The following is a 10,103-nucleotide window of genomic DNA, read 5'->3' as shown; positions in this document are numbered from 1 at the left end:
AGAAGAGGCAAAAAGGACTGAACAAGCTTGTAGGGGCTGAGCTCTCAAAGATGGGAGGGCTTGGGCTGAGCTTCAATAGCTTAGATAGCTTCATATGAAGAATCCATGGTTGCCTAAACTATCCAACTGTTGTTCATCTTCCCGAGTTTGTTCCAAGGTCAAGAGTGCCAAAAGGGGAAAGGGGGGAGTGCTGAAAGAGTGCCCTGGGGTGGCCAAGAGTGCCAAAGGGAAATAGGAGGGGAACATGAGGGCTGGGGCAGGCTAAGGTAGCCAGTGCAAAATGCATCAAAAATTGCAAGGGTTGCCCTGCAAGCCTCTAGGGCAGCAACCCCCCACTCCATTGCTTGATCTCAAGCTGATGGTGCTAGGGGAAAGGTTTCGATGCTAAATGGAGGCTTGGGGCAGGCTTAAGCAAGTTCTTGGGGATTTTTGGGGCTGACAGCCATGGCAGCTTGTACATGAGAGAGATAAGGAGGGTTGGAGCAAAAAATAACTGAGATTTTTGCCCTCTTCTAACTCTTGGATCTCTAAAGTTGGCCTGGGACTCCTAAAATTTATATGAAAATATGTGATAACTTGTTAAGTTAACCATTTTACCTCTAGATGTGTTTGAGTCTCCAGCCATAGCTCCTACTTGCTCCAAAAAGCTGAGACTAACTGTGGTCCTTCTTGTTGTACTTGTACCTATAACATGAGTAACTAGGGTTTTGGGATTTGAAAAGGGAGAAAGAAAAAAGAAGAAAAGGACCAAAGCTTGATGCTCTCATACCACTTGTAACATACCACTTGTAATGAATGAAGCTGAGAGGAGAGAGGAGAATGAACTGAAGATAGAGAAAGAGAGAAGGAAGAAGAGAAAGAAAGACTAGAAGAGGAGAGAGAAAGACATGAAAGAGGGGAGAAGGAAGGAGGAAACCATGGAAGTTGAAGATGAAGGTTAAGAGTATGTTCTTGATAATAACCGGTTGCCCTAAACTGGGACTCTTACACCACCTTATATACCCCGGTTAGTGTGATTAGGTGTCTAACCCCTAGTTCCTACGTATCCCACTCGTTACAATATTACCCACTCTCTTTCTCGAGCCCCAAGTCGATATTACGAGCACATTCTCTACAATAAACCTTAAGTGGTACAGAAGGACTATAACATGGTATTTGGCCATGTAGCTTGCGTATATTGCAAATGTAGTATTGTTTCAACGTAATCAAATAAAATTGGTTTGTAGTGACATGCTCCTTTCATAAAAATGATCTCGCTTTAGTTTCCTCCTTACCATTTTCATGATAAATACTTAGTCCATATTACATTTTTAATGACAATGACAATATGAAATCCTTTACATGTGAGCATAACTCTCATTCTATGGGCCTTGTTATTAAGTAAACTACTAGGAATATGTGTTTTACCTTCCACTCCTACTAACTTGCAATTACAACATACCTACTGGAGCAAGCATCTCTTAAAAAAACAACTTCTTCTCAGCTTAACACTATTGCATGGAGTTTTTTAAGGTCATCGTGTGTTGTTGATGAAAGGGATAACAACCTCCCCATTTGTTGATGCATAAAATGTAAGAATCCCATCTTAGTTCTTACTAATCAGGTTCCTGTTTGGTTTACAAGTACCAAGATAGACCCCTTCAACTTTTGCATTTTTTCCTTTCATATATTTCACTTAGCAATGTTAATCATTTTAAGGTGATTCAAGTAATCAAGTATTAATATAATGGGATCACCTTGTGATGTTATGTGGAACTTGAACTTAGTGTCTCAATATTATTTTCTCATGTTTTATTTCTCGCTCACACACACACACACACACACACTCTGTGTATGCACACTCCCCAATGGGAGGCTTGATGGAATCTTAAAGGGTGCTCTCTCTCACACACACACACACACACTCTGTGTATGCACACTCCCCAATGGGAGGCTTGATGGAATCTTAAAGGGTGCTCTCTCTTTCTCTCTCTCTCTCTCTCTCTCTCTCTCTGTCTCTCTCTCTCTCTCTCTCCAACATAATCTTTGATGGAGTCCTAAGCATCAATGCATTGAGGGCAAAGTACCTTTCATGTTGTCTACTTCTAGCTGTGTGCTTGTTGCAAGCTTTTATGTGTGTGCATGTAAGTTGTTATTTGTTGAATCTTGATTAAGAGAGTTAGTAGTAGAACACCTAAGGATTTAAGCATTGGAATTCACCCTGGAGATAAAGTTTGCAAGTATCAATGCATTTCCAATGTAGCTCACAATTTTAGCCAGAAAACTTGTGCCACTAATTTCTTTGTAAATAATAGCACCTTGTAATGCATAAGAAGGAGGAGTTTCTTTGTTAAAAAAAAGTACCTTGAAATGGATCATAAGGAGGAGACTTTAAATACAATTGAAGTAACTTTCTAATTGTAGAAAAGGACTTGAACTCAAGTTCCAAGTGGAAGAGACTATCCATGTTGTTAATGAACAAAGTGCTTCTTAGTTGTTACTATTAGTAAAAACAAAACATTTTATAGCTAGTTTTAGTAATGTTAAGAAATGGTTTTACTATTGACACATGCAACTTTTGGTCCCCATACCTAACAACATTACATGTGGAGCATATTTCGTGTGTCTCGTTTGCGAGACTTGCAAAAATACAAAGTGAGCAAGACTCAACCTTATGAGCTTTGCAACTATAATGGCATAGTAGTTTTATGGAGGCCGCTGTGATTTAAGATTTTAAAGACATGGCTTTGTTACAAACTTATGTTGGGACTTTTAATGAGCTTGTTATGGTTTCGTTGTGTGACGTTCATCAGCGTGTGCAACGCCCATAAACAAGATGCATGAATTAGATGGTAAAAGTAATCCATGGCGACCAGCAGGTAAGCTAGCTTGCTCTCTCTCTCTCTCTCTCTCTCCTTCCTCTGTGTATGTGTGTGTGCATCAGTTTCCTGAACGACCCGCCGTGCCCCCTTCCACACGCGCGTACGTCCGTGTGTTATGGCAGGTGGTGGACGAAGGACACAGTGGCGGTGGTTACGGGAGCCAACAAAGGGATTGGACTGGAGATTGCAAGACAACTCGCCCGGAAGAGCCTCACCGTGGTGCTCACTGCCCGCAACGAGCAGAGAGGACGCGCAGCCCTCCAGCGGCTCAAGCAAGAAGCAGCAGAAGCTGTAGAAGGGGGTGTTATTAACGTAGCCTTCCACCCTCTGGATGTGCAGAGCCCGGACTCGGTCACCAAATTCTCCTCTTGGCTCAAGCAGACCTACAACAGGCTGGACATCTTGGTAAGCCCTCTTCTTGGGTTATGCAGTAGCCAGGTGCCCAATGCTCTTGAAAAATGCATTTGGCAGCAGATACAAAACACCTTTAACTCGAATTTTTGGAGGGATTCTTGAATTAATTTCCATGTATGTGTCATTTTTATAGCTACAAATTTCGTAGCCCGCAAGGTTTTAAACCTTATTCTTTACATTTTGAAAGTCTTTTTGAAAAATTTGCAATCAAATGAAAATTTCAATCCTATCAAATGAGTTTTATACTCTTTTTATTATTATATTTGTAATTCATAGTGAGTACTCATCCCATCTGGGTTCCTCATGGTAATGTGAAGTATTAGGAAAAAAAAAGGGGTGTGTGTGTTTGTTGGGGGTAGATTGTGAGTGACTCTTCAGGATTTGTAATTATAGAATTTGTGTTGTGGACTCTATCCCATTTTTACATTAATAAAAATGCAAACGTGGTTTCACATAAAAGAAAAGTGTGCAAGGGCTTGAGTGTGAACATTTGAATGTTATTTGGAGAATTGACCGCTGGAAGCAAAATCTGACGAACAGGCAGAAAAGTGAGCTATCTGGTTCAACAAGTAGATTTATTAATATTATTTTCACTATTCTGGATTGTAAATAACTAGAGGATCTGTCAAATTGTAGGATATTCTCCTCGATTGAAATAATAGAGACATTGCTATTATCAAAAAAGAGTGTTCATAAGTGCATATGTGTATTTGTGGATCTACTCATGCTTTCTACATTTTTGAAGTTCTAATGACACCTCTCAGGTGTTGTGGAAACCATCATGCAGGTGAATAATGCAGCAGTGATTGATTCCAATTCAAGTTATGAGGATGCAAAAGCTGTGGTGGATACTAACTACAATGGGGTGAAGAGAGTGACCAAAGAACTGTTGCCAATTATGAAGGCATCAGAGTCAGGAGCTCGGATTGTGAATGTGAGCTCACGCCTTGGACAGCTTGAGGTCAGTTTTACTCTGTATATATAAGGCTCTGGAAAATAAGAGATCAAACGTACAGGACCCATTCTTGGCATATCAGGATATATATAATTTGAACATGAACACATTGAGTTTAAAAAACAAGTGAGATACTGTGGTATTTCTTGCTGACATGGAATATTAGCATGCTTCTATTTTATCAGTTGACATAAAAACTAAAAAGAAATGCTGAACACTCAATAGAATTTTCAAAATCTCCCCCTATTGTTCTGGTTAATTCCTTATTGTCAGTGCATTTCTTTAAAGAACTTCTGCAGTAGAGTTCATATCAGATATAAAGAATAAATGCTTGGACTGTTTGATCATCCAGGGCTAATCATGAAACATGTATATAACCATGTTAATGAATATTTCAATTTTTATGTACTACTAATTTTGTAATAGAGTCCTTGATTGCGAGGATTAGGCTTCTAAATGGACCAATATCCAAATGTCCTTAGATTCATGAGTGTATGAATAAATGCACTTATCATATGGGTGGGTGACCTTCTATTGTCACTAGAAGAAGGAAGAAATCCGCTTGAACAGGTGCTTGATATTTATTTGATTGTTCATTAATGTACATACAGAATACTTTGGGGTTCTTAGAGGGTGTTTATGTGTATAGGACTTTAGAGTTTGGCCAAGTGATCTTGACAGTCGATTATGGGTGATAGGGTGAATATATGCCAACTTGTATTCATTATTGCTAGGGGTTATCGCTTAAATCTTTGAGCTTCAACATGTAAAGCATAAATGAAAGTTTCATTGACCAGGGCATCAAGTTGTTGTTAATGTACGTGCTACTAGTAGTTGCAAAGTCCTAAGTTGAAATTTACTCGCAACAAAACAAACATGCAAGTGCACTTACTCACAACAATGGTGATGGAGAATTAGGGAAGGTGGCTGTTAAACTCAAGTACATAATAAGAGAATCCTAAGGAGTCGTGTTAGGAGCATGGTTGACACAACATTTATCATATGCTAGAGTTTAGGGATATGTTATATTTGGTATGCCATCGAAAGGTTATGGACATGCCACTCGTGGTCATGGCTAGTGTGGAGAAACGCACTAAAAGTAAAAGCAGCAAATGGGATATGGTATGACAAGGGTGGAGGTTGTAGCGTGCCAGAGTGCCACTCTAGCAATGCTGCAGATGAGCTCTAGTGGCAGCTGAGTGGGTAGAGTGTTGCCTCAGTGATGACATGGATAAGCTCTAGCAAAGCCATAGAAGAAAATGTGGGAACAAGGCCTTTCTCTTTTACTTTGCAGCCCCTTTTACCTCTACTTTCTGAGGCCTGAGCTCATATGAGAATCTATGTTTTTTAGGCAGCCACTTTGCATCATTGGCAGAAGCGGTTGTTCCAAGCAAATTTGGTAGCATGCTTACTCTAGCAACCATAGTAGCTGCTACTCTGTTGCAAACTTTATAGAGTCATGATGGACGTTAGAAGTAGAAACACCAAAGAATTGCAAGAATAGTTGCAAAGTCATGTGAGAGTGCGGAACGGAAGAAGAACACGAACACAGAGGAGGAGAGAGAGATAGCAGAAAATGAAGGAAGAAAATCTGCACTGACTGTAATGAATGCTGAATACAAAACTGTGGACTGATCAGTCCCTGCACGCAGCCCGAAGCGTCAGTGAGGGCACCAGATCAGGCTGATGATGACGGCAGCACCGAAGACGGAGGAAGATGACGGAGTCGGAGTGTGCACCTGCCAAAGAAGGAGGGAAGATGATAATACAACTGACTGGCAAGTGGGAAATGGCTATAAATAGCCAAAAAACCCAAAAACTGGCCGACCTGAAATTTGAGGCCATAAATATGTCCGACCAGCATTTAATGCTGGTAAAAATGCCAGGAATGCTCAGAAAAATCCCGGAAAGGGTGGACAATGTCCGGCAGGTGAGGCAGGCTGAAGAATGCAGAAACTGCCCCGGGAAAAGTCAAAACAAGTGAGACAAGTCAGAGCTCCTAAAGTCCTCATCTGACTCAGACTGAGGCTCACAGGCAGGAGATGACAAGGCATGACAAACATGACTGCTAACAAGTCAAAGTATGAGGAAGGAACAATAGAAATCAAAGGAAGAACCCATAATAGAGTCATTACAAGTAGAATTGGCCAATTGGATACAAAAAGTGAATTCATCCAATTCAACACGTTTTTCTGAAGAGGTTATGTTAGTGTAAAGGAGAATGAAAGGATTGAAAGTAATAAGATAGAGATCAGGATTGGTGGTCTCCCCCTTGGATCGGAGGGAGAATCTTGCTCCAGATTCTGAACAAGATTTAATCTTGGATATAGATGTTTTATGAGCACAATTAAATAGGGTCATCCCCTTTATAGATTTGGGAGAGTCCATTAGCATTATCCCAACAAGCACACAAGCAAAGGTCATGTACATGGATATGAAAGAGAAGATTGCAATGATGAAGCAAACTAAGTACCTACAAGGGACAAAAGTGTGGATAGCAACAAGTTGACTATGCCACTCCAGCTCAAAAATTGATCAACAGAATTAGTCAAAGTCAGAGAGGCATGAAGAAATGATAAGTGGGCAGTGTATTGATGAGGAAAAACAATTGTTAGGGATTTTTGTATCCCACTTCTCCAGAAGTAAATATATCTTCTAGTGGAATTTAGCTATCCTCTATATTTGTAATAGGAACTTGATGCTGTAATTAAAGCTCTTCTAGTGGAAGTTAGCTCTCACTTTGTCAAGCACACATGATCACTCTCCAATCTTATTGTAGCATTCCTCTAGCTTATCTCAAGTAGAACCTTGGTGGTCAGGTGTATCTACGGATAACAAACACAATCATATGACAGAGCATAGATTGATAAAAGAACTCAGGAGGGTTAGGGTAACTCAAAGACAATGAATATTGAAGATGAATGAATGAATGAATAAATACAATTCTCAATGTAGCAAACACACTATGGAAGGTGAATATTGAACCTCGAACTCTGGTCTCTAGGAACAAGTTACAGAGTATGAGCTGGAGAATGTCGTACTTTGATAGAACCCAAAACGCTGCATACAGTCTTCGAATGTGTTTGGCAGCAGGAAACACAAATGAGGGAAGTTTGGATCAGTACTGAATGGAGCTGAGCTGGCTGAAAAAGTACCTGATGATGCAGGTGACAGCAGCTGGAGCGAAAATGCAGCCTGCAATGATGATGTGGCAGGCTGAGATGGCAGCCTGAACAGCAAAGGCAGATCAATTGATGATGTCAGCTGTAAATGCAGGCAGATCTGGAGTGAACAGCAGCAAGAGACAGGTGGAGAAAGTCAAATGTAGGCTGAAACAGGGCGACAACGGCAAAAAACAGCCAAATCTGGAGTGGAAACAGGCTGAACAGCAATCACCACTTGTAGGGGAGTGTTTGGAAGCAGGCACCTGTAGTGGAGAGCCGCTCAAACTGAAATATGCTCCGTAGAACAGGATGTGGATAGCAGAGATAGGTGTCAGGAATCCTCAAAACAAGAGTGAGCAGCGTGTTTATTTATAGATGTGTGGGTCCTCCCAAATTAGGGTTTGGCTTATGGGACATAGACACTTTCTAGGAAGTAATAACACATTTTGGGGCTGTTTTAAAGAGCTAATTAGTTTATAATGCATTTTTAAAGCTCAACACTCCCTCTTAGGCCCAAAATTGGAATGAGGAAGGGATTGTCAAGATTACTCAAGCCTGTAATCATTGGTCAACTTACCAAGGGAGCCCCAAGGGTCATCCTAGAGGGGCCAAGGTATCAGACAAAGGGTGCTCGTTGGCCTGCCAGCCTAGTGGCCTACCAGGACCTGGCAAGGCAGATAGAGTCACTTCCCAAAAAAAGTAAAGAGTGTTTTTGTCACGAGGAAGTGAAATTTTGATGCTTTGCTTAGTATTTGATTAAGTGTTAATCAAATGTGCAAGTGTGACATGCACATGTGATGTGCAAGTTAGTTATTTGACAATGATGGGCTAAGAACCTTGAGATGCCATTGGGTGTCAAAGGCAAAACTTGTGATAAGTTGTATCAGTCAAGTACGAGGTGGTGCTTGTTGATAGATTTTGGCCTAGAATATTTTTAGTGGTGACATTAGGAACTAGGCATTAATTAGTTAATTAATGCTAGTTCAAGGACTGATAAATGCTCAAGATTGCTTGGATGACAAATTGGCCCAGCCAATTTAGTTGTTGGTTGGTATATTTAATTTTTTGAGTAAGGATTATTAATTAAATTAAGTGTTGAAATTAATATTCTAAAAATTAATTTAATTGGGTTGAAAATTACTGGAAAATGCATTTAGAAGGCTGCCACTTGGCAAAACTTGCCCATGCAAGTGAGGGAAAGGCTATTAGAGGCTGGTGGAGCGTCATTCTAGCACTATGGAGGTTAGTAGAGGAGGAGAGAGAGCTAATGTTGCAATTTCGCAGCCATTGGTGATCAACCCAACCATTGGAGGCTATGAAAGAGCTGCCCCCTAGTTGATTAGGAGGCCATTGGAGGCAAGTGACAGCCCTTGTAGATCGTCTACAAGTAGGCAACAAGTTTGGGGCCTAGAAGGGCAGGTGACTGCATGTGGGGCTCATGCTGATGGTGGGCTGCAATGAATCAGCCATTCTTAGTAGGGCAGCATTAAATTTCAGCCAAATTTGGCAATGAGACTTTGAAATCTCTCTCTCTCTCTCTCTCCTCTCTCTCTAGCTTCCTCTTTAGTCTCTCATCCAATTCACAGCATCCTCAAGAGATCTTAGCCAAATTCAGGCCCAAGACGGTGCAATGAAATAATCTCTATTGCTAAGGCCTAACTTACTATAGAAATTAGGGTTTACTAGCCACCCTAGGAAGAGTGCATAGAGTTCAGGGCCTGGTACTTGGATTTCAGCAGCTGAAATTTGGAATCATGGAATTTTTGTTAGCGTGCCTTATTTTGTTAGTCTATCATAGCTTCCTCTTTATTCTTTGAGCCAATTCATATCGTCCCTCAAGAGATCTTAGCCAAATTCAGTCCCAAGAGGGTGCAATCAAAGAATCTCTACTGCTAAATCGTAACTTACAATAGAAATTAGGGTTTACCAGTGTCCCTGGGAAGAGTGCATAGAATTTAGGGCCTAGTACTTGGATTTCAGCAGCTGAAATTTGGAATTTCAGGGAATTTTTGTTAGCCTGCCTTATTTTGTTAGTCTATTAACTCCTTGTTGTGAGCCCTAGTCAGAGTCAAACAGGGACATTTGGAGCTTTGACTCTGTTTTCTTCTTAGTTTTGTGTGCATTTCCAATGTTTGTCAGCCTGTGCTGCTCTGCGGGATGCTATTCAGCTCAGACTACTTGTGATTTGCTACATCAGCATGTGATCTGCCATGTCAGCATTCGTGACTGCATTAAATGCTGTTAGACTGCAATGCAGTGTGCCAGTTGTTGCAGTTGGCCAGTTTTTGAATTTTACTACTATTTACAGCAATTAGGTTGGCTGGGCAGATCATTCCAGGTACCTGTTTTCCCTTCTTTATCCATAAGGTGGAATGCATCCTTAACACCTTTGATCTTTGGGAGCTTGTTACCCTACCTATACCTCATCTTATTGAGGATCCTCATGAGGGGATATGGATGGATTATGCAGGCCCATCCTTAAGCTCGATCCTTTCTTTTCACAAGCCTACAAGTTTATGTCTAAATGCATGTTTGTAGGTTGAAGATAGCGGTAGAATTATGGAAGAAGCTTTTGTCTTTGTACCATCAGAAGATATTTGCCTATGGGATTTCTCGTATGAGAAGAAACTTTGGATGCACAGTTTTGATGACTCTTCTTCCATGAAGGATGACATCAACAAATTGGAGGACACGAGGGATGATCTTGCA

The 10,103-nt window shown here is 40.8% G+C and overlaps 1 pseudogene across 1 annotated transcript in view; it reads left to right on the top strand.

Moving 5' to 3' along the window:
• The first annotated feature begins 2,703 nt into the window (after positions 1 to 2,703).
• LOC148015082 (short-chain dehydrogenase/reductase 2-like) overlaps positions 2,704 to 10,103 on the top strand; it is a 54,980-nt pseudogene continuing 47,580 nt past the window's right edge. Inside the window, exons 1-3 of the transcript XR_015688416.1 lie at positions 2,704 to 2,858; positions 2,984 to 3,266; positions 4,063 to 4,236. The product of XR_015688416.1 is annotated as a short-chain dehydrogenase/reductase 2-like (transcript). The remainder of the gene's footprint in view (positions 2,859 to 2,983; positions 3,267 to 4,062; positions 4,237 to 10,103) is intronic.

This window comes from Lygodium microphyllum, chromosome 24 (assembly GCF_053477565.2).
Source record: "Lygodium microphyllum isolate KBCC chromosome 24, Lygodium_microphyllum_v1.1.10, whole genome shotgun sequence".
Classification (NCBI taxonomy): domain Eukaryota; kingdom Viridiplantae; phylum Streptophyta; class Polypodiopsida; order Schizaeales; family Lygodiaceae; genus Lygodium; species Lygodium microphyllum.
The sequence above is the reverse complement of the archived record's forward strand: the minus strand, read 5'-3'. Positions and strand labels throughout refer to the sequence as shown.